Here is a 25,206-nt window from a genome sequence, read left to right as displayed (position 1 = left end):
GGGCTAGAGTTATCTTGCCGCTACATAAATAAAGCCCCTTAAACATACCAAGAATTCTAGGCAGATTACTGTGTTGGATGCCACAGGAAAGGTTTTTTCTAAATGTGTAGTATCTAACCTACTAAAATGGGTAGAGGAAAATTGGAGCAGGTAGGGTTGAGAGCAGGCCTCCCAACTTTGGATAATATAACTGTAATACATCTTATATTGGAGAAATATGTGGAACGAAGGCGAATGAATGCCTGTCTAAGCAGCCTAGATTTACTATTCGACTGCCTTTGACTGCATACACAGGCAGACCCTCTGGAGGAAGCTGAGCGCCATGGGAATACCAGGGTGCCTTTTGAAACTCATTATTGCCCTTCACACTGCCACCCGGTGTCATGGTGTGTTAGGAGGCAGGCAGGGTATGACCCTGAAAATCTCTACTAAAATGGTTTGATCCAGGGATGCCTGTTGGCCCACTCCTTTTTCCGCTTTATTTGGCAGATCTGCCAGAGGTGTTGAGTAAGGTAGCTGGTGATGCCCCAAAATTAGGTTCCTGTCCTTTAGGTACACTCCTTCATGCAAACAATATCGTCCTGTTAGACCTGACTCCTAAAGATATTCAGACACGTGTTGATACTTTGTCATCTTACTCAAATGCTCAATTTCTGAAGGTAAATATAAATAAAACTAAGGTGACAAGGTTTCGTCCAAAGGGGTGTCAGATAAATACAAAGTATAAGTGGTTTTATAATAACTCAGCCATAGAATTAGTAAAATCCTTTCCCTTGTCTTAGAAGAATTATGTATCTGGCTTAGAGTGAACATATGCACATACATCAAATAAGGTGTTTGCCCATGGAAATGTAGTAAAGGCACTTTATGGAGTAACACTTTAATAATCTCTTAAAAGTATGTAAAATGAAGATTCCAAAGACACTTGTATATGCTATAGAGGACAATACATACTAATTAGTGGTATTTTATAAATAAGGTGGAGGGGAAGATTCTTCACACACTCAGCATTTTAAATTCTATGGTATCAATAGAAGCTCTAAAGTTGGAATTAGGATTGGTGAACATTTACACAGGAGGACTGGCTGCTATTTTACGTTGGTACCATTGTCTATTACTTGCTAAATAATAGTCCTTAATGAGTCTTATGGCTTTGGAATGTCTAGCTCCTACTATAAAGGCTAGATCTTTTTTAACTAATATTTTAACAGCACTTCAGCACTTTTTGTTGACTAGTTTAGATATCCAGAATATGGTTTATGTTCATTTTAAATACTATCTAAAACATACCATAAAAATTGCTCTATGAAAGGGATATAGAGATAAGTAGAGCAAAACGTCATTTCTGTTCCATTATTCAATCATGTCAGACAGCAGTCCCTCAAGTATATTTGAACTGGAACTTGGAACATAAAGTGCGAAGATAGGAAACATCCTGAACAATGACTCCAGAAAAACAAAGTTGTCTACAATGCAAGCAAAAGCACACTTGCTGGAACAACGACTGCCCTTTTCTCTGCCTTAACCATGCATGTGCTGAACAATGCACATACGTGGTTAAGGCAGAGGAAAAGGCAGAGGGGATCGGGAGAGGGCGCGGTCAGGTAAGTGGGGTTGGGGTAGTTTTTAGGGGGTGGGGGTTGATTAAGGACTTGGGGCGGGTAGGGGTGGGAGGGGTCGGGTTAGTTCGGTTTTTAGGGGCAGGGATGGGGGAATTGGGGTAGTTTGGTCAGATAAGTGGGGCTTGTAGGAGGCTGGACTGGCTTGTAGTGAGTACCTAGGGGTACTTGCACCTTGCACCAGGCCCAGTTATCCCTTATTAGTGTATAGGGTGTCTAGCAGCATAGGCTGATAGATAATGGTAGCTTAGCAGAGCAGCTTAGGCTGAACTAGGAGACGAGTGAAGCTCCTACAGTACCACTAGTGTCATATGCACAATATCATAAGAAAACACAATACACAGATATACTAAAAATAAAGGTACTTTATTTTTATGACAATATGCCAAAAGTATCTCAGTGAGTACCCTCAGTATGAGGATAGCAAATATACACAAGATATATGTACACAATACCAAAATATGCAGTAATAGTATTAGAAAACAGTGCAAACAATGTATAGTTACAATAGGATGCAATGGGGACACATAGGGATAGGGGCAACACAAACCATACACTCCAAAAGTGGAATGCGAACCACGAATGGACCCCAAACCTATGTAACCTTGTAGAGGGTCGCTGGGACTATTAGAAAATAGTAAGGGTTAGAAAAATAGCCCACCCTAAGACCCTGAAAAGTGAGTGCAAAGTGCACTAAAGTTCCCCAAAGGACATAGAAGTCGTGATAGGGGAATTCTGCAGGAAAGACACAAACCAACAATGCAACAACAATGGATTTCCAGTCGAGGGTACCTGTGGAACAAGGGGACCAAGTCCAAAAGTCACAAGCAAATCGGAGATGGGCAGATGCCCAGGAAATGCCAGCTGTGGGTGCAAAGGAGCTGCTACTGGACAGTGGAAGCTGTGGTTTCTGCAGGAACGACAAGGGCTAGAGACTTCCCCTTTGGAGGATGGATCCCCCACGCCGTGGAGAGTCGTGCAGAAGTGTTTTCCCGCCGAAAGACCGCCAAAAAGCCTTGCTAGCTGCAAATCGTGCGGTTAGTGTTTTTGGATGCTGATGTGGCCCAGGAGGGACCAGGATGTCGCCAATTGCGTCTGGGGACAGAGGGGGCGTCGAGCAAGACAAGGAGCCCTCTCAGCAGCAGGCAGCACCCGCAGAAGTGCCAGAAACAGGCACTACGAGGATGCGTGAAACGGTGCTCACCCGAAGTCGCACAAAGGAGTCCCACGTCGCCGGAGAACAACTTAGGAGGTCGTGCAATGCAGATTAGAGTGCCGTGGACCCAGGCTGGACTGTGCACAAAGGATTTCCGCCGGAAGTGCACGGAGGCTGGAGTAGCTGCAAAAGTTGTGGTTCCCAGCAATGCAGTCTGGCGTGGGGAGGCAAGGACTTACCTCCACCAAACTTGGACTGAAGAGTCACTGGACTGTGGGAGTCACTTGGACAGAGTTGCTGGATTCAAGGGACCTCGCTCGTCGTGCTGAGAGGAGACCCAGGGTACCGGTGATGCAGTTCTTTGGTGCCTGCGGTTGCAGGGGGACGATTCCGTCGACCCACAGGAGATTTCTTCGGAGCTTCTGGTGCAGAGAGGAGGTAGACTACCCCCACAGCATGCACCACCAGGAAAACAGTCGAGAAGGCGGCAGGATCAGCATTACAGAGTTGCAGTAGTCATCTTTGCTACTATGTTGCAGTTTTGCAGGCTTCCAGCAACGGTCAGCAGTCGATTCCTTGGCAGAAGGTGAAGAGAGAGATGCAGAGGAACTCGGATGAGCTCTTGCATTCGTTATCTAAGGAAATCCCCAAAGCAGAGACCCTAAATAGCCAGAAAAGAGGGTTTGGCTACTTAGGAGAGAAGATAGGCTAGCAACACCTGAAGGAGCCTATCAGGAGGAGTCTCTGACGTCACCTGATGGCACTGGCCACTCAGAGCAGTCCAGTGTGCCAGCAGCACCTCTGTTTCCAAGATGGCAGAGGTCTGGAGCACACTGGAGGAGCTCTGGGCACCTCCCAGGGGAGGTACAGGTCAGGGGAGTGGTCACTCCCCTTTCCTTTGTCCAGTTTCGCGCCAGAGCAGGGCTAAGGGGTCCCTGAACCGGTGTAGACTGGCTTATGCAGAAATGGGCACCATGTGTGCCCATGAAAGCATTTCCAGAGGCTGGGGGAGGCTACTCCTCCCCTGCCTTTACACCATTTTCCAAAGGGAGAGGGTGTAACACCCTCTCTCAGAGGAAGTCCTTTGTTCTGCCATCCTGGGCCAGGCCTGGCTGGACCCCAGGAGGGCAGAAGCCTGTCTGAGGGGCTGGCAGCAGCAGCAGCTGCAGTGAAACCCCGGGAAAGGCAGTTTGGCAGTACCAGGGTCTGTGCTACAGACCACTGGGATCATGGGATTATGCCAACTATGCCAGGATGGCATAGAGGGGGCAATTCCATGATCATAGACATGTTACATGGCCATATTCGGAGTTACCATTGTGAAGCTACATATAGGTAGTGACCTATTTGTAGTGCACGCGTGTAATGGTGTCCCCGCACTCACAAAGTCCGGGGAATTGGCCCTGAACAATGTGGGGGCACCTTGGCTAGTGCCAGGGTGCTCTCACACTAAGTAACTTTGCACCTAACCTTTACCAGGTAAAGGTTAGACATATAGGTGACTTATAAGTTACTTAAATGCAGTGTAAAATGGCTGTGAAATAATGTGTGCATTATTTCACTCAGGCTGCAGTGGCAGGCCTGTGTAGTATTTGTCAGAGCTCCCTATGGGTGGCAAAAGAAATGCTGCAGCCTATAGGGATCTCCTGGAACCCCAATACCCTGGGTACCTTAGTACCATATACTAGGGAATTATAAGGGTGTTCCAGTATGCCAATGTAAATTGGTAAAATTGGTCACTAGCCTGTTAGTGACAATTTGTAAAGAGAGAGCATAACCACTGAGGTTCTGGTTAGCAGAGCCTCAGTGAGACAGTTAGGCATCACACAGGGAACACATACCTATAGGTCACAAACTTATGAGCACTGGGGTCCTGACTAGCAGGGTCCCAGTGACACATAACAAACATACTGAAAACATAGGGTTTTCACTATGAGCACTGGGCCCTGGCTGGCAGGATCCCAGTGAGACAGTGAAAACACCCTGACATACACTCACAAACAGGCCTAAAGTGGGGGTAACAAGGCTAGAAAGAGGCTACTTTCTCACAGGGCTCGGGTGATTTTTAGGGGTGGGGTGGATAAAGGGCTTGAGGAGGGGTGGGAGGTCAGGGTGGTTTTGTTTTTAGGGGGCAGGGTGGGGGGGTCAGGGTAGTTTGGTCAGGTAAGTGGGGTTGGGTCAGGGTTGGGGGTAGTTTTTAGGGGTGGGGGTGGATTAAGGGCTTGGGGTGGGGGGTTCGGGTATTTTTGTTTTTAGGAGCAGGGGGTCAGATTAGTTTGGTTTTTGAGGGCCAGGGGTCGTGGTAAGTTTTAGGGCGAGGTAGTTTTGTTTTTAGGGGTGGGGGTTGGGTATTTTGTTTTTGGGGGGGACGGGGCGGGGTTCAGGGTAGTCTTGTGGGGGGGGTCAGGTAGTCTGGTTTTTAAGGGCGGGGTGGGAGGGATCGGGGTAGCTTAGTTTTTAGGGGTGGGGGATTGGGGTAGTTTAGTTTTTAGGGGCAGGTGAGGAGGTCGGTTGTTTTTAGGGCGGGTGTGGGGGGGTCCCTGGAAGGTTTTAGGACTCAGGGTGAGTGGGTGGTATTGGGGTACTTTTGTTTTTAGGGTGGGGGTAGTTTTTGTATTAGGGGTGGGGTACTTTTGGGCCTTAGAGCGGGTTCCCACACTTCTTTACTAGGCATGCTTTTACAATAAAAAAATCGTTCTAAAGGCATTCGTGGTAACAACGTGGTTGTTGTTCCGCTCGCTTTGTTCAGGCATGCGTGGTTCTTGCATTAGTTGTTCCATCATATATTCTGCGAAGATGCATGATGTTATTCAGACTGAAATGTTTACCATTAAAAACTGTGACGGATGCATGGCAAAATCTAGTTTGGGAGTAGAGAATATGCACCTTATGTAATATTGATGTACAGACCATTGAACACATATTTGTTTGTCCTATTTAAAAATGTATTAACAAAGATTCTTAAAACCACTTTTTAAAAAAGTTGGTATTTCTACGGCAAGAGCTGAAATGGAGATTATAATTTGCCCTGTTACTAAATTAATGTGTTGTAAAATATTAAAACATTTTAGCTCCTTTTTAAAGTTGTATTAATGGATGTAATTTTGTAGATTGTAGATCTCATTGTAAGATGTAAATCTCTAGTAAAAATCTTGAACTTTGACTGGAAGCACTCCCCAACACTGACATCGCCACTGAGACTGCAATTAGGAACTGGAAATAGGCAGAAGAACTGAGACATGACATGGGGAAATAAAGTTACAAGTGTTTGAGCACAGAGAAGAGAAGAACAACAAAGTGGTTGTACCCACCCACAAACAGCTGAAGGAGACCCATAACACATCCTTAACAGTACACTGGGCAAAAAGTAGTCCCAGATTTTTGCAGCCACATGTGAAGACATGATGTGCTCTCCAACCCCAAAGATAGTGTTATATTTGATAAGTAAACTGAATATAAGTTACGTATATAGGAGCAAGATGCAACAATTTGGGTAATACAAAATGATAATAGCAAAAACAAATTCTACAATAGGGGTTGATATTTTAAATGTGTGAATCAAATTGTTTTAGTCTCTCCCCCAGGTGGTTAGCCTAGTTATCTACTGAATTAGTGTTTGCGGAACAGACGAGAAAGAAGCTGCACGATTACGTAACTACTCTGTGAATCACCACTGGATGCTGGCCCTTGTGTTGAAGGGTGAACAGGGGCAGGGTAGTTAAAGATCACATTACCAGAATAGAGGTACACAAGAAAGGAGTCGAGATACAGAGACACCACCCAGCCAGATACTACTATTTCACCTACAAAGTTATAGGGGATAGTGGTAGAACACCACCTCAACTCAAGCTGAAGACATGGGACAAAAGAGGGGAAAGACCAGGCAGATGATGAATTATGTAAACTGACATAATATTGACATACTATATTTTGGCAGGAAGCCTGAAAATGCGAAACAAAGATTTTTTTCAACGTATTCCAAATATTCAAGAGGAGTTGCGATACTAATGAGCAAAGAAATACACTTTAAACACATCCACACTGTTGCAGATCCCGAAGGGCGACATATGATAATACAGGGCGTACTGCAACCAGCGCAAATAACATCAATAAATACAAATGGGGCAAATTGTTATGGTCTATTTCTCTCATAGGATGCTACGATGCATGGCACTCCAACCACAACAAACAGGCCGGAGATCATAAAAAAAAAGACAGAACCAAGCGCAACACGAAAGCTAGGTAAATGACACTCAAAATTATCCACCAATATAAGCCAATTCATTTATGGAGGCATAAGCATCAGCACCCAAAATATACACACAACTCTGCTGTGCATGACTCAGAGGCAAGGCTTGACTATGTTCTCAGGATGTTGGGCACTGGATCATACTGCTCATAACTCACTCAGAACATTCTCTGACCACTTTCCAATTAATATGACATTGAACGTGCCTAGCATAATAGGAACGTGCAGAATGTGGAAATTCCAGCCAGATATACACTTCGACAGGGTCTTTAAGGATTCAGTTGATTGGATATTTTGATATTAGCCAGGGCATGGTACACACATACTCAATATTATGGAAGGCATTCAAAGTCGTGGTGCAAGGTGAGAGCAGTGTTCAAGGCAATGGTATACTTAGACTATCCGCAGCAGACTTAACGTGTTAGAAAATGAAGTTAGGTACTTAGGACCACTGCCTGCTCTTAAATAACACTATTATTCACATTCTTGCTCTTAAAAAATATTACTTACAATCTCCAAGGGGAAAGGGTCCCTTGTCGACCCCTGCCCCTTCGCAAATGGGTTACTAGCAGTTTTTAACTGTTACTTTAACCTACCATAAAGAAACAAAGTGAACGCATGGAATGGTTTGCTTGAGGGCACAAGACTAATCCCAGTCACCAACAATAACTAATAATACTGGACAAACCACTAACCTTGGGTTCTGGAGCAGTGTGCTGCTCACCGTGAAGAGCTGAATGCTTTGTCAGGGGTAGTAAGCACTATATAAATAAATGTAAATGTAGATTTATATAGCGCGGCTTATCACCCATGAGGGTCTCAAGGCGCTGTCCATGGGCACAGGGAGATTAAGTGATTTGCCCAGAATCACAGGATGTAGTGCCGTCGCGGAGGATCGAACCCCGATCTCTAGCTCCCGAGGTGGTTGCTCTGACCGCTGCGCTACATCCTCTCAATTACAATATCCACAGAACATTTCATATGATAGCAGATAAATATGCCCAGCTGAACACTTGAACATATGGATTTGCACAAATCAAGAGAGAAATTGCTTACTACACAAAAACGAGAGAGGCTTCTAACATAAGTGGGAAGTTCTCAACATGCAATCCAAGGATAAGTAATCCACCACCAACAGCTTATTGAAGGACAAGATTGAAAAGAAGCAGACACCATATCAATATCCCACCATTCAACTTCTCCACAACAGTCACATCATGCATTATAACCATTCAACATCCCCTCCAAAGGGCATGTGCTTCTACAAGGTAGCTTTCTAAAGGCCCTCAACATCACAGAGGTCCTGCCGCTCTTCAGAAATTCTCAACTAGATCCCGATGGCATCCAGTCGGTCAAACACATACCATACTTCAAAAATGATTGCAAAAATAGCCGGCAACCAGCTCAGACAGGCCCAAGAGCAATACCTCATGAACACCCCATCTCATTAGAGAGAAGTCCAGATGCTTGTACATCAATAATGATCTGATATGTTTCTCCTTTGAAAAGACCCTCTCTCCCCATTCACCAACAAATATCTGATGGCAGACAGGTGGATACCGGCACCAGGTCTTTAAGATCACCCCAGAAGTGTTTAAGACTTCAATCTTGCTTCCCACTGAATCATTCCCATGTGCAACCCTGCCTGAGACCCCAGATGTATGCTAACCACCACTAACGTGAACGCAGATCCATGGAAGTCATGCCTTCAAGGACTTGGTAAAATTGTGAGAACCTATAATTGTTGAAAATGAAGCAGGTGCCTCATGTGTCTCTTTCACCTTCCCCAGCCAACCATCAGATCAGAGAAAACTGTATCTATGTCTTTCTGAAGTGGGGCACCACTTCAGAAGTGGCCTTTATGTACTCTCCTGTCACAAGCTTAATGCCAAAAGGCAGTACAATAAATTGGCAGTGTACTCTATCTACTACAAAGCTGCAGCAGTTCCTAGTGAAAAAAATAGAAGTAAGCTTCTTGGAGGTGTAAAGAAACCATCCATTTCTCCACCTCTAGAACTTGCAGGTTCATTGTTGAGTGACAGTCTTTACCTTTGCGTTCATCAAGAATTTGCTTTGTGTCTCAGACTGAAAATGGTTCCACCAACTCCCTCATCTTTGATGCCACAACTTATTTAGCATTTCATACTTTTTTGTGTTGCCTGTCCAGTACTTTCTCTCATGAGCTCATCATCAAAATAGATCATACTTCTTAGATAAAGTCAGAAACAAGATTGATGGAAAGAGGGCAAAGGGGATGGGACTGAATCTTCAGAATGAGGTACTTCAGTCTGGGCCAGCACCTCTTTAGAACTCCCTCATGGCCTTAGGCTGCATACTGTATCTGGAATCACAGGTCCATAGGCAGCCATTCATATGAACAAGCCTTCTCCACAATGCTAATATCTCACCAGGTGGTAACATGATAGATTGTCATGAAGGCTTTCCTATGAGTCTAAAAGGGGGAAGAGAACAAAAAATGTGAGGCAAAAACAGGAGGGGTAGAGGAAACAGGGATGGAGGACGTGTAGCAGTGTCAGGAACTAGGGCTTGAAGAGGTAGAAATCATAATACAAAGGTTGAGTTCTCAGGGCAGCCAAGAAAACATGCCTGAGAGGCAAGAGACTGCCTACTCACACCCTCCTGACAAAGTGTACATTCAACTCTCTCATGCAGCCTCACACAGATACATTTAACACTGAAGCAGCAGCTGAGGACAGAGGTGGAAGGAACGAGAGGTGCAGGTAATATAAAATCTTATGTGAATTGGCTTCTGTCAGGAAAATAGCATCAGCATTTGAGGAGGAGCATTCAATGGGAAGCTGAAAGCTTGGTCTTGGCAATCGCCTAGTTGTGTGTGGTTTGGTCTATGGCTTAAATGCTCAATACCTCACCCAGCTGGCTGCACAGTGAGTTGGACTGATGGCCTCCTCATTGCTGCCCATTAAGCAAACTCAACATGTAAGGCAATAGCGGAGCAAACCAAAATAACTGAAAACTATTTAAGGTTGCGGTCATTTCAAGACTGAGGTATCCACTGGAAAGTAGGTGTCCCTTTGAAAATAGGGGAATGCCTCATGGTCAAGACTATATCATTTTGACTGTAGGGGTTTGCACCTCTTTTTGCTAGGCATGTTTTGATTCCTGATGAAATAGGCAAACATAACATATAGGCATTGAAAATAGATAACAATTGAGATGAATGAGAAAGAGTCATATGCAAAGCAATTAACACCTATAAGGACTGTGATAAGGTGCTTGGTGAAGGGGTAATAACCAGGTGGCCACTACAGACAACATATATATGTGTGTGTGTGTATGTGTATATATATATATATATATATATATATATATATATATATATATATATTTCAAATGCATTCACTGGTGTTTTATTTTAGAGGGAGCATTTTTTCTTAATTTTAACAGCGTCTAAACAACAGTTCACAGGTCACCAAAATGGTTTGAGAAATTGGATAAACATGACATGCATTAATTCTTGTGCTGCAGTGTGAAAAATCCTTATAACGTTTTGAGAATTTATGGCAGACTGTGAGAAGAAATTAGGATTGAGGTGTGGTCTCCTTAGTATCCTATACAAGGAGCATTGAGGCACCCCTTGTTCTCGCACCCCTTGTTCTCACATCCCCTTTTTTGGGCTTTTCTTGGTCGTGGTCTATATAAATTGTGACCTCAATTTATGGACTGAGATTTTGGAGAACTGAAGACACAGGATTTTGTGAGCACCAAGAAGAATATGAGGGCTTACTAAAAAGCAAACTAAGGATTCTCCATAGGTGGAAAACAGGCAGTGGTCACTATTAGTTTTTAATTATTTGCACCAAGACGTGCATGCTCATAATGCATGGGGATGCAAGGTTTGAGGACTGAATGCAAAACTAGCTATGCGAAGGTTTTAATAAGTACTGATTCTTAGTACCAGCTTGTGCATGACTTACGGCCTAAAGGACTGGTAGAAGAGAATGAGTAAGTCATTGACTAGCTGTATGAAGGAGAGCTGTGTCTCAAATAAAGGGGCATTTGGAGATGATTAATATGGAGCGTTGGAATTCTATTTAGGATCCATGGATATGCTATTTCCCTCCAAAACATAGTGAAGCTGCTTTCTTTGATTAGTAGATGGGGAGGTTGGAACCAAACGGCACATAGTAGTTTGAAGACAATTAATGGAGAGACTGCTTTTTGTATCAGCCTGTGCAGGACCGACCCGGAATCAGTCCTTTTGGCCTTTTAGAAACATATTTGCCAAAAGATCCATACCCTTTCTATGCAGACCACGAATTTGTCCAGGGGATTAAACCATCAAGCGTCATAGCCTTAGGCTGCCATTAGTTTACATGGTGCATAATATTATTGACAACTCTTAGTAAAGTTACCCAGCGGGAGTTTGTAAAATGCATGCAAAAAACTACATACAATCAAAAACAAAATCACATCAATTACAATATAAAATGAATAACATGATTTCCGTACAACTTTTTAAATCCAGTCTGTACTGAGTAAAATTACCTTACCCAAACAAATGTGTTAAATAACAACGATTGCTAAAAGACCCGTCAGTAATCTGTGAAAAACTTGTGTTTGGGTAAATTTTAACACTATGTGAATAACGTTTCTAATATTCTTCTAATATTAAAGTGTATTCATTTTTATAGATTCAACATATTAATAACACGATTTACAGATTTGACAGCACCCAATCTGCAGTACGTGGTCAGCCATTCGATTGAGACTGATTACTCCATGCTCCTTTTAATTGCCTCGAATCTGCCTAAACATCTGTTTTTGAGAGTGCACGAATGTGATCCTCCCTCTATTTGTAAACATCCAATGTATTACTGCTCATCGATTCGAATCTTTTCGAAACAACCATCAAGTCAAAGAAATAAGTGGGAGAGCCAACAATTGAACAGGGAGAGCCGAGCCAAGGGTCTGGCTTGGAAATAAGAGCTCATGCTCGCGCTAAGAGGTCTGAAAAGGCGTGCAACGTAAATCGTGCAGCACACATGGTATCAAATCAGGCTTTAGGTTCTAAGAAATGAGTTAAAGACTGTGCATTTCTCCTTTCACTTATGTCATATATTAATATCTGTGGCATGGAGGACAGCCACGTCTGTGGGCATTCATTATCCATGTGTCCTGTTCATTCATTGACTGGCACTGCTAGGATGACCACCTGGCATTGAGGCAAATTCTGCACAGTGGCTGTAAAAGGTTTGGACAAAGGGTCAAAATTCAGCACAAAACATCCGGACAAAAGGTCAATTTTACAGACACATTAGAGTAGGTCAGGTCAGAGTAGATTCAGTTTTTGAAACTAAACAAATAGACACCTGATACAAGTAAAAGTCAAAATAGGTTTTTGTTCTTTGGCTTTTATAATACACAGCAATACTTAGCAAAGATTCTCACAGAACTTGATTTATTTAAAGTTTAAAAAACAGCAAACATATGCATGCTAAGCAAAATTTGACAGTTGACGTAAGGGACAGTTCTCAGGGGATACTCCCCCTTTACTATGAATGATAGTACTTCCAGTAGTACACATTCGAAAAGTGCTCTTTTCTTGTTGCTACGCCCTCTAAATTACACCCAGTTTATGTTCAGATTTCACTATTGCAGAACCCTAGAGCATATCTTGGATGAATCGTATGAGTATGTTTTCATTGAAAACATTCTCTAAGGCTGCCTTAGGGCAGTCATCACTAACTTTAATAAACAACTTTACCATCTCAATGGAGACTTTACTCTCTTCGCATACTGGAGAGGTCACAACCAAAATGACAGTCATTATCACCATCATTTATAATGTTTTCATAATTGTTTGACATTCGGGCCTTTCTGTGGAGTTGTGCCTTCTCAGAATGGATTGTAAATGTCCAGTCTGTTCGCAAGCATGCAGGCGCTCCAGCGCTGGTGCCGTACAATGAATCCTCTTCTCAACTAGCAGCGAATCCGTGTCATACAAAACAGGTGACATATGCTCTCGTCTCACCATGATGACTACTGCCCTTGGTGTGGAATTCTGAATGTCTCACATTGGCAAATTCTGGCAGTGCATTGGTGGTAGTGCTTGTGGAGAGAGCAGGGTCGTTCACACTGCTTTCCCATTGGTCTGGCCAGGGTAGGTCTAGCTTGAGGCCTAGATCCAGTCTTCACCACATAGGTCAATTGCCTCTCTGGAAGAACAAAGATCAAACACAAGTGCAATGCATCCCGGAAAAAGAGTTAATCAATTAGACAAAGTAATGCTAGGATGCCAGTAATAAACAAGTAGTGTGCATGTATAGGGTCATTAGGCAGAGAGCATGCTGTGTACAGTGCACTAGGATTTGCTAGCTGAAATATCTGCCAGTCCAAGGACAGCATACATACTGCGGCCTCCGCTGATGATGGCGATTAGGGGATGTAGTGAGCAACATGACTGGCTGTCAAAAAGTAGCATTAAAACTATATAAGAATCTTATCCAGCATAGACTCAATTAGCACAATGAACAAGCCTGCCGTTTAACATCATGTGAATTGGACTGGCTCGCTGGGGAAAGCAGAACAGTGCCGACATTATAGACAAATTCTGTCTGTTGTCAGATCAGTGGACAAATGAACATAAGACTCATTTTGCCAATGGTTTGTGTAAATAATGGACATGTGGGCACCCTATCTGAGGAAGGCATTCAAGAGCCTACACTGGCAGCCAGAATGTAACTCTAAAGCTGGACCTGCTATTTTTAGAATAATGCAATATTTGGCAATTGTTTGCTACCCCTTTGCTAATTTGAGTTTTTTTAATAAAATGTATTCTGGCAGTTAAATGCCCGTAGGGTCTTAGCTGAAGTTTACCTTCCTATTCGATGCAGCTGAACTATTACAGGTACAAGAGCATTTTACAATGGAGAGAAGTGGCCTACTCTGGTTGTGTCACATTAGGCAAACAACTCATTTAATGCTTTAACCATATGGTAGCTTTGTAGTTTCACGTTACCACTGTGAGATGCTCATTTGGACAGTTTCACAAGGAACCTAAAGAGCATGTCTGTGTGTCTGAATGAAGGCCTATAAGGCTTTGAAACTACCTCTGGTGTTGCACACACACATTCCTATAGGTATGAGAAGCTTCTTGATATCTCTAGGAAAGTGCCACTGTGGGCATGGTTACCCCCCACTTTTTGTGTTGATACCAACTTTGAAAGTGTGCTGGGACCGTGCAAACCAGGCCCCAGCACCCTTGTTCTTCCCCTTAAACTGCCCCCTTGTTTCCACATTTGGTATAGCCCTGGCACACAGTTAAGTCCCCTGTAAAAGGTACCCATGGTACCAAGGGCCCTGCGGCCATGGAAGGTCTCTAAGGGCTGCAGCATGTATTATGCCACCCTAGGGGACCCCTCATTCAGCACATACACACTGTCTTGCAGCTTGTGTGTGCTGGTGGGGAGGAAAAATACAGTCGACCTGACACCCCTCTTAGGGTGCCATGCCCACAAACCACTGCCTGTGGCATAGGTAAGTCCCCCCTCTAGCAGGCCTTACAGCCCTAAGGCAGGGTGAACTATACCATAGGTGAGGGCATGGATGCATGAGCAATATGCTCCTACAGTGTCTAAGTCCATTCTTAGACACTGTAAGTGCACTGTAGCCATACTGAGTATGTGGTCTGGGAGTTTGTCATTACGAACTCCACAGCTCCATAATGGCTTCACTGAATACAGAGAAGTTTGGTATCAAACGTCTTAGCACAATAAACCCACACTGATGCCAGTTTGCGGTTTACTGAGAAATGCATAAGGGGACATCTTAAGATGCGCCCTGTATGTAAGCCAAACTGCTAGTGTAGGACTGACTGGTCTGTGCCAGCCTGCCATTTTCAGACAAGTTTCTGATCACATGGAGGAAAGTACCATCTTTCTTAGCATGTTACCCCCAATTTCTACCTGTTTGGCTAGCCTGTCTCACGGGGATCCTGCTAGCCAGGTCCCCAGTGCTCATAGTTTGTGGCCTATATGTGTTGTCAGTATGCATGACTGTGTCACTGAAGTTCTGCTGACCAGAACTCCAGTGCTTATGCTCTCTCTACTTACCAAATTTGTCACTACAGTTTAGTGACTCCATATTCCAATTCTGACTGGCATACTGGACCCCCCTTATAAGTCCCTAGTATATGGTACCCGGGTACCCAGGGCATTGGGGTTCCAGGAGATCCTTATGGGCTGCAGCATTTCTTTTGGCACTCAAAAGGAGCACATACAAACCATTCTTCAGGACTGCCACTGCAGCCTAAGTAAAATAGTGCACACACTATTTCACAACAATTTTCACTGCACTAAAGTAACTTATAAGTCACTTATATGTCTAACCTTCATTTACTGAAGGCCAGGTGCAAAGTTAATGTGTGTGAGGGCACCCTTGCACTAGCAGGGCCAATTCCCCAGACTTTGTGAGTGCGGAGACACCATTATAAGCGTGCACTAAATATATGTCAAAACATATATGTAGCTTCACAATGGTAACTCTGATTATGGCCATGTGAGGTGTCGAAGATTGAGAAATTGTAGCCCCAATCAGATTCTGGTATTGGGGGGCCAATTCCATGCACCCAGGGCGCTCCACCATGGACCCTCAGTACTGGCAGACCAGCTCTCTGAGGTTTCCACTGCAGCCCCAGCTGCTGCCACCTCAGACATGTTTCTGCCCTCTTGGGGATGGAGCAGCTCAATCCCAGGAAGGCAGAACAATTCCTTTAGGAGAGGGGTGTGCTGTCTGGTCTTCTGAGGGCTCTCTGAAATGCTGAGAGCACCCTCTGTCTCCTCAGTCTGACTTGAGACCCTCATGTCCCTCCTGGGTCTGGGCAGCTCCTCTTTGACCGCATATTTGCTTGAACCAAGGCTTGTTGGCGGAATCCAGTGACGCAAACAGCCTGCATTCAACAACTCAACATGGGACATCTTCTGCACCAAGCAGGAACCCACAGCTATCTTCTTTGGTGCATTTCTGTACTTTTCTTCCAACCGGAGAATCCACTTTTGCACCTTCTTCCAGATTGGCTGGGGGTTCTGTTCTTCCTGGACTCTTCCTTGACTTCTGGACTTGGTCTCCTCTCTCCAAAAGGTCTTCAGATCCAGGAATCCATCGTTGGTTGCTTGCAGTCTTGCTTGGTTCTTGCATAATTCTTCATCAGGACTTGTAGTGTTCCTGAAGAAACTTGCTGTACTTTACTCCTGTTTTCCTGGGCTCTGGGGTGGGGTATTTTACTTACCTTTGGTGTTTTCGTGCACTCCCAGCGCCCCTCCACACACACTTGCCAAGGTAGGAAACAGACATTCACATTCCACTATTTTAGTATATGGTTTGTGTTGCCCCTAGGCCTATTGCAATTTATTGTGTCTTTCGCTGTTTGCACTATTTTCTTACTGTGTACTTACCTGATTTTGGTTACTAGTGTATATATTGTGTATAATACTTAACTGCAGAAGGAGTATGGCCTCTAAGATATTTTTGGCCTTGTGTCACTAAATTAAAGTACCTTTATTTTTGGTAACACTGAGTATCGTCTTTTATTGTGTATATGTACTGTGTAACTATAGTGGTATTGCAGGAGCTTTGCATGTCTCCTAGTTGAGCCTTGGCTGCTCTGCTACAGCTACCTCTAGACAGCCTAACCTGCTAGAACACTGCCTACATTTCACTAATAAGGGATAACTGGGCCTGGCATAAGGTGTAAGTACCTTAGGCACCCACTACAAACCAGGCCAGCCTCCTACAGTACCTTTGTGCACTCTGTGGCCAGAAACAAAGCCTTTCCTGGGTGGAGGTGCTTCACACCTCCCCCCTACAGGAACTGTAAGACATGGCGGTGAGCCTCAAAGGCTCAACCCTCAGGTTAGAGTGCCCCAGGGCACTCCAGCTAGTGGAGATGCCCGCCCCCAGATAAAGCCCCACTTTTGGCAGCAAGTAAGACGGGAAAATTAGGGAAAACAGGGAGGAGTAACCACACCAGCCAGAACCACCCCTAGGGTGTCCAGAGCTGAGGTGACCCCCTACCTGCAGAATCCTCCATCTTGGTTTGGAGGACAGGGACTAATAGGATTAGGTTTGTGCCCCCCCCCCGTCCCAAAAGGAGTGGGCACAAAGAGGGTGTAGCCACCCTCAGGGACAGTAGCCATTGGCTACTGCCCTCTGACCCCTAAAAAAGCCCTTAAATCTAGGATTTAAGGGCCTCCCTGAACACAGCTCACCAGATTCCTGGCGACCTACAAGAAGAAGGACTGCTAAGCTGAAACCCCCAACAGAGAAGAAGGAAAACAACTGCTTTGGCCCCAGCCCTACCGGCCTTTCTCCTGCTTCAAAGAACCTGCAAAAGACCAGCGACGCATCCAGCGGGAACAGCGACCTCTGCCCACCTCAGAGACTGCCCTACACCCAAAAGGACCAAGCACTCCCGAGGACAGCGGCACTGTCTAAGAAAACCTACAACCAAGGACTCCCACTTCACTCCTGATGCGTTAGTCTAGAACCCTGTGTACCCGACACCCACGGCCTGTGTCCAAGTGGTCCACCAAGCAAGAGAGGGTCCCTAGGCGATTGCAAGCACGCGCCCACCCTGGGTTGACCTCTCACCCCTCCACGACGACACCTGCAGAGGGAATCCCAAGGACCCCGTAAGTGCAAAGCTCTGGACGAAGATAGCGGACGCCTAAAAGCAAACTGCACCTGCAGCCCCCTGGCCTTGAAGAACCCGACCCCTGGTGCCTCTACATTCAGCAGGCAGCCCTCCTCTCTGTCGGACAGGTGGTGTGCCCGAGACACCCCCCTGGACTTTGCCTGCAGCCTCTGAGTGACACCCAGGGTCTCCTCATAGACCAGCATTGAAAACCCGACATCCTGTTTGCAACCTTCACCCGGCAGCCCCTGTGCCGCTGAGGACTCCATACATTGATAAATCCATCCGCCAGACCAATGCAACATCTATATAGCCATCCTACAACTTGTAAAGCACACATTCTGCTGCAGGCCACGCCCCCTAGCCGTGTAAGCTACGCCCCTTTACTAGGTTTGCCACACACTTTTTTGAGACCCTCCATTTTTTTCATCCCAATCAAAGACCTGTGTAAAATTATGACAAAGTCTCCTGAAAAAGCAGAACCCCCTGGATGGCCCACACCACTTCCCCCTTGCCAAGGAATGTGTACTCTGCTACTCTGAAGCAAGATCTCCAGTGGCAGAGACCTCCTTTACCTAAACCTGGGGTCAGAACAGGCAAACCACATGATGTGCCTGCTCTAGCTGGCTGATTGTCATTAGCAGTGCTTGAAATGGGAAAATAGAAGTGCAGGCACTCTGTATCAGAGTACCTGCTTGTTTTTGAGAAGTGCCAGTACTCTCCAATGAAAAGTATTAAGTTTTTCTTGAAAAGTGCAGGTACTCTTCCTCGCAAAATGAAAAAGTGCCGGGACTCAGTACCAGCCCATTTAAAGCACTGGTCATTGGTATACAGAATGACAATGGGCTGGACGGTCGATAGTCTGTGCTAGGTTGTGAAGGGGCTGCCGCAGCCTCTAGAGTTCTGAGGAGCAACACGACCCACCCCGGCCCACACTGACCAAGGTATGGAGAAAGAGGTGGTCCACAACTGCCCTCAAGCATTAAGTCTCGAGCACCGACCTTGAGCTGAGCCAGAACCAGGCATCTGGCTTGAGCCTTCAGTGGCTGGCCCACCTTTATCAAGTCACACATCTGGATCTCCTAGTCTGGTCTACTCCATATACCCTGACCATCCAGTTACTTCTGATTGGTGTCCAGTGCCGGAATGAGTCCTTAAGGGATGCACAGCGAGGCCCTGAGTGCGACCGCTTGTGCCAGCACAGCGTGTTTTCATAGGTATTTGCCCAACGCTTGATCAACTATAAGTTTCAATCTCCTTTTGCGCCACTGAATTCATAACTAAGGAGAGTTCTACTAATATGTCCTCTGTGGGGTTTCCTGGAGCAGTTTTTCTTTTTTCCTGAATGCATTCAGTCGATTATTGGGGAACTTTTCCCTTAGTCTTTTATAAGCAGAAAACACAGGGGTCCTTAAGTCTACGTTAACGGCGACTCCTTCGGACTACTACTCTGTTTGGGCTGGACAGGGTCAGGAAGTGACCTGGGACAGAATCCCTGTCCTTTTCACATCCTGTCAAAGCCTTTCTAATGAACCTCTCCCAAGCCTTCTCTTATTCGTAAATGTAATGTCGTTCTACCTACATTCACAGCTAGACGCTGACAGTGTTTCATGACTAAATAACTCATGGAACCTGCTTATTTCATTTGGCTTAGCCACTGCATTAGACCTCCTGGGTCAGCTCAGTGCACTATATACCCTGGATGTTTAACACCGTCTCGAGCAACGGTGGGCCCTGTTGCTTCTGGGTGGACGCCATGTAATTTAAGCCCTGGCATCTTAGTAGCGCCATTAGTGGGGTTATGCCTCAGTCGCTTCTTGGTGTGCATCACTGAGCCTACACCCAGGAAGTGAGCCTCTAGTTATCTACAAAATAGCAGTTTCTCTTCATAATACAAAGCCCTACTAAAAAAACAAAATGGCAATTGAATGCACAGGAGCAGTTCTTCTTAGCCTCTGCAGTACTTCACGCTTGTGCGCAGCAATCTTCACCACACCATGTTTAGAACAGGTGTCTGAAATTACACGAAAATATCTCATATAGGCCAAACTACAACAAACACTCTTTCTACCATGAAGTCTGAAAACAGCTCTCAGAAACCGGACATAAATCTGCGGATTTTGCATCTCCATCAGCAGTATGAAGTGCTATATAAATTATACAATAAAATATAGTAAATTCTTGAGCAATAAGAGCTACATGTTCACTGCCATTATGTTTCAACCAACAGAACTCATTTCATATTAAGAAGTCCCATTAAAAAAGTTTATAGATTTTACTTGATTTTTAGAAATGGTGATCAGCCTATGTATCTAGATTGCCAGAGACTGAGATTTCCTAAAACAATTATCTGGTCTTACATTCCAAAAAAGTCCAAGACTGTAAATTAAGAATACATTCAAGACCCAGATCATTTGTAGCACAGACAGAAAAAATGTTGACAAATGTTTTTTTTTTTTTTTTGCACATACAGACAAAATGTTGACATGTTTTTATGATCGACATCAGTGGTTCCCAACCTTTTGACTTTTGTGGACCCCTACTTTGTCAATATTGGAATCCGGGGACCCCCACTGAACCATTATTGGAAATCGCCCCCTCCCCCCCCCCAACTGAGTCATTACTGAAAGCTGGGGGCCTAATCTTTTAATATTATTTCATTTTTTCAGCAGTCATGGACCCCCTGAGGAGGCTTCGCGGACCCCCAGGGGTCCACGAACCACAGGTTGGGATCCACTGATCCACATTGTTAAAAGAATGCACAGGTCAATTATACTTTCTTACAACGGACAGGTTTTGCAATTAAACATTTTTCACTGATAGTGCATACACCAAAAGGGACCTCAAGAGACCTATGCGTATACAAGTAGTTTGAATGTGTGCATTCGTCCTCTGATATGTCAAAATATCACGTTCACTTACTCCCGACCCGACTAGTACTCCATATAAGAGAAAGATAAACACAAGCACAGATAGCTTCAATGGAACCAATAACAAACTAACCATTAAATCTAGCCAGATCAGGAAAACGGGTAGCTTATTTGTTACTTTATGTTTTAATATGTTTTCCCATTTACAGCTGAGAAAAATCCTAAGTATTTAAATTTCTCTGACCATTATTGTCTTTTTTGCTAAACGTTATGTTTTTTTTTATTCCATTGTACTACACAGCATAACAGCCTCTTCAGAGCCTAGAAGCATGGACGTGAAAAAGTAAGGAGGTGAAGATGGAAATAAGACTGAGAAAAGTCAACAAGGGTAGGCATAGATGGGAGAGGATGCTTAAGTGGAAGAACAATGGGAGGAAACAGTTTATCATTTTGAAACGAAGCTGCTGTTCCCAAAGGTCTTTTCAAGCTTCTGCTGAGATGCAGGTCGCTGGAGAGTCTCCGGATGTCTGAACGACGTTGCTGTCTGTATCATGCGTTTGGTGGCTGGAGGGTTTATACTGGGAGCGTCACATTGCTTTAAAAAAAGCATGAACTCTGTTTTATCAACTTGACTATATAATCCATTACCCTATGAGTAGGTTAATTCATTTTTATTAGCTCCTCAGTTCAGAGAACTTTTCATGCTGCCGAGGAGAGGACATCAGCACGGGAACAACAATTGCTTATTTCGATGGTAACAATATCCTGTGCATGTAGAAGGGAATTAAGATAAGCCCACAAGGTTGTCCACCCCCTTCCAGGTCATTGTTCACATTTCTTCCAATCCTTGGCTTTTGAGTGACAGCCTAATATGTTATGTAGCCCCGTGAGCTGTTGGTTTCTGAGCTACCGTTCTACACAGACAATGCAGTAAGCATGTTGGAAATCTGAAAAGCCAGGACCATTTATGTAGTGCAACAGCTAAACTAAAATAGACATAGTTCCCACTAGAAGTGGAAATCACAATATGAGGAAAATCGATGTCTAGTGTGATTGATTGATTTTAGTGCAATTTCATGGGAAGGGTATATTTTGCAGGGACAACGGCCTTCTTGTAAAATTTATCTAAACATAGTCATATGCTTGGTTTTATTTTGCTGTTTAGAAAACAGGTGTTGGGAAAAAAATAAAATACAAACAAAAAAAGATTTACAAAGTAATTCTTTAATACCATTCATGAACATTCAATTTTACCTAGCATTTTCCTACCTACAACCAGAGCTGGATTGCACAGTTTTCATAAGCTATTTAGAAATTTGCCAGCAGATCAAAGAACAATTATTTCATACATGATGCTTCAGGCGAACAGTAACCACACAGAGAACAGTCGCACACTCAAGCGCAATCCTTAGATTACAACTCATAAATTGCAAACAGCTCAACTAGCAAACTGCTTTCGATATGCAGGTAAGCTAACAAGCATTTGCAAAGCCAATAGCTCTTTCTTACGCAAGAGCTAGTAGCTCTACCAATGTCTTTCAGCATGTTGTAGAGCATGTTGCAGCATGGCTAAAAGTTTTTTAAAAAGTACTAAGACACGGCCAGCGCCGGCTAATTTATAATAGCACTTTTTTCTTACTGTAGGTGGAGCTATTCTTATGGTGGGGGGCGGTGGGTAACAGGGACAATGGGGGCCCAGGGGGAAGGGGGAATAGTACCACACAGAGGGATTTTAGTGAGAAGAGAATAAACAACAGACAACAGCGATGGGAGGGGAGGGGAAGAAGCAACGTGGTCAATGGGGTGGGAGGGGAAGCACCATAAACAAGCACGAGAGGGGAAGATAAAAATACCACAATCACAATGCGATCAGCGGAAGGACAGCAATTAAACTGAAGCACTCAGTACCTTGGCCATAATCCAGTCAAAAGAAGAAGTGAAGCCAGCACACGCTGGCTAACTGGAAAATAGCAAATAAGTGATATTCAAACTAACGAATGGTAAGTAAATGGGCGGGCTGCAAGACCTTTGTTGTATACAGTAGGAGAGCCCTTGCAAGTGCCTGCATGAACCGTCGCAGGCGGAATCTAAAAAGTGGTACACGTTCTGCAAACAAGGGTAGTTATGAACTTGTAATGAAATGCTGTACATGTGTTTTTCAAGGTATGGATGGCTGCATACACCGACCCACCAGACCAGAAACCAGTCAACAACAAAAATCTGCCCACACGCCTGTCAGACCAGCCCTTCTGACAGTGCCAGACTGTCCTATAGGCCAGACTGACTCTGTGAGTCACACTTACAGCTCCTGTCAAGGCCAATTCAGCCTTTCATCGTTCCAAAGTACACAGTAAACATTTTGATCAATTACTTCTGCATTGTTTTTTTTTTATTCAATATGAAACATTTAACCAGTTGGGTGAGAACTCACTTATTTTGCACCATTGCTTGTAAACTGTCAGCTGATGTGACCACCGTATGCAATGCACAGAGTTACCACTGTACATTTCATATGGATTATCTGCCATTTCTCTACGTTTTAACAGGTAAGCAAGACGGAAAGGTTAATGAACAATTTTGAGTATCAAATGGATCGCTTCATTCTTATACGTGTTCCTCCTCTCAACCAACCCTGTACAACAGAAAGCTGTGACCCATACTCCAATGCCAATAATAAGTAAGTAGTTGTAGCCAAAGCTGCTGACTTTGGAACTGGGGAGACAGGTTTCAAGTCCCGGTGGGGCTGAACATCCATGATTCTGAGCCAATGGCTTAATCGTCTGTGAAACCCCCCCCCCCTCACCAAAAAAACATGAATGTAATGTTTTGGGTTTTTTCGTTATTTTTTTTTTTAATTATGTTTTGGTGGTCTTATATAGCCCAAGCTTAAATGTTTTAGACCACTGCAAAAAAATGCCTAAACTAAATAAATGTGAATGTAATGATATGTAATGTGGTTTTCCTGTGCCTAAATAAAAAAACATGAATGTAATGTTGTGTATTGTAAAGTCCCTGTGCCTAAATAAAATGTTTAAAAAACATGAATGTAATAATCGTGGTCTTGTAAAGCACTCAAGTTTGCGCTATACAACACTGCAAATATATATATCTATCTCACTTTGAAGTCAGAGAAAGAGAAATAAACACTAAATTTAACCATCACCAAATGAACAGGCATGGAATAACTAAGATCTGTCACACATTGCTAGACAATTAGAAGGGCATTAATATAATCCACCACTGTAGGTCCACAATATCTGTACAGTCTGAATGCTTCTTTACATCTCACTCAGACACTCAGATATGTGATGATGATAAAAATGTCCATCTCAACAGATCCCTCCACTTCTCTCTGCCTCCAACCATGCCAGCTCGGGACCACAACTATACATAAAAGTCTCAAATTGGACAACCCAGTGCAGTAACCAGCTAAGCAGACAATATGTGAAATACCATAAAGGGACCTGTAGAGCTGTTCAAAGCTACCAGCACACGGCTTTTCTGTTTGTCACACTTCATTATCCACACACTGCTACACACTTCACCCCATAACACAATAGCCACTCCTCAGTGGTCACAATTCACACCATGTAAACACAGGATCAAAAAAAAAAATCCTTTCAACCACACACCCTACACGGTGTAGCGGGCTGCTCATGTAGGTAAGCGCTTCAGTGCAGGGGTGTAGATTAGTCATTTGGATTCAGGGGGTGTGAAACAGATTTCCAAACCATCACTGCTATTGCAATGGCAGTGAGATAGCTTTCCGGGCTAACCAACATATGTGTGAAGCTGTATGTGTTACCTACGTCTCCCCTATATAACAAATACAGAGAGAGATGCACAATTTTTATCTTATATTCGGTCTCCAAAGAAAAGCTCTGCCGGTTGACCGCTGTTATTTACCCTACTTTCCTCTTCCCAGCACTTCAAATATGTTTTGTCATTTTCTCCTCAAAAAATATACTTTTTGTCATTTTCACCTCCAGAAAAATAAATTGTGTGTTTTTTTTTTTAGATCAGTATGCATAAAAAAAGTACTACATTTAAAAGGCTTCTCTGCGCCACATAGGAACTTTCCAGCCCTTTGTTTCTGGCCTGTTCAGTGCGGGAGGAAAGCGGATGGGTGGGTGTATGCAAGCTCGGCAGTTTCATTGAGGTGAGTCTCTGCTATTAGGGACCACTGACACTGCTAGCCCAACTGGAGGCCCTTGGCCTCAACTACCCACATTAGAATCCTTTTATTAGGAGGGGGTCACACCTCAAACACACCCCGCCCCCGAGCTATGCTCCTGCTTCCTACATAGGGGTAGTAAATGCTATATAAATGCTTCTATACAACAAAATATAATACCATGCAATACAATATTTATAATACTATGATAGGGTAGACAATCAGTCTATTCTTTAATAGTTGTGCACGTCTCGTTTATGTTACGCTTCCTCCGGTTCTTTTCTGGCCTGAAATCGGAACGGTACTGACGTGCTTCATGCTATAAACGCTTACCGTAAGTCCAATTCTACACATTTTTAATTAGCACAACAAGAGGCATCATCAAAATATCTTATTTACGGAATGCTCGCTATTACCTTTCAGGCCTTGGCTGCACATTTATGTGAATAACAAATAATGTGAGCAT

General features: G+C 44.0%; 1 protein-coding gene across 2 annotated transcripts in view; it reads right to left on the bottom strand.

Moving 5' to 3' along the window:
• IGSF9 (immunoglobulin superfamily member 9) overlaps window positions 1–25,206 on the bottom strand; it is a 466,550-nt gene that overhangs the window by 422,789 nt on the left and 18,555 nt on the right. The gene's annotated exons all lie outside the window — the stretch shown is intronic.

The sequence above is a fragment of the Pleurodeles waltl genome, chromosome 12, assembly GCF_031143425.1.
Source record: "Pleurodeles waltl isolate 20211129_DDA chromosome 12, aPleWal1.hap1.20221129, whole genome shotgun sequence".
Classification (NCBI taxonomy): Eukaryota; Metazoa; Chordata; class Amphibia; order Caudata; family Salamandridae; genus Pleurodeles; species Pleurodeles waltl.
This window is presented reverse-complemented; position numbering and strand designations above follow the sequence as displayed.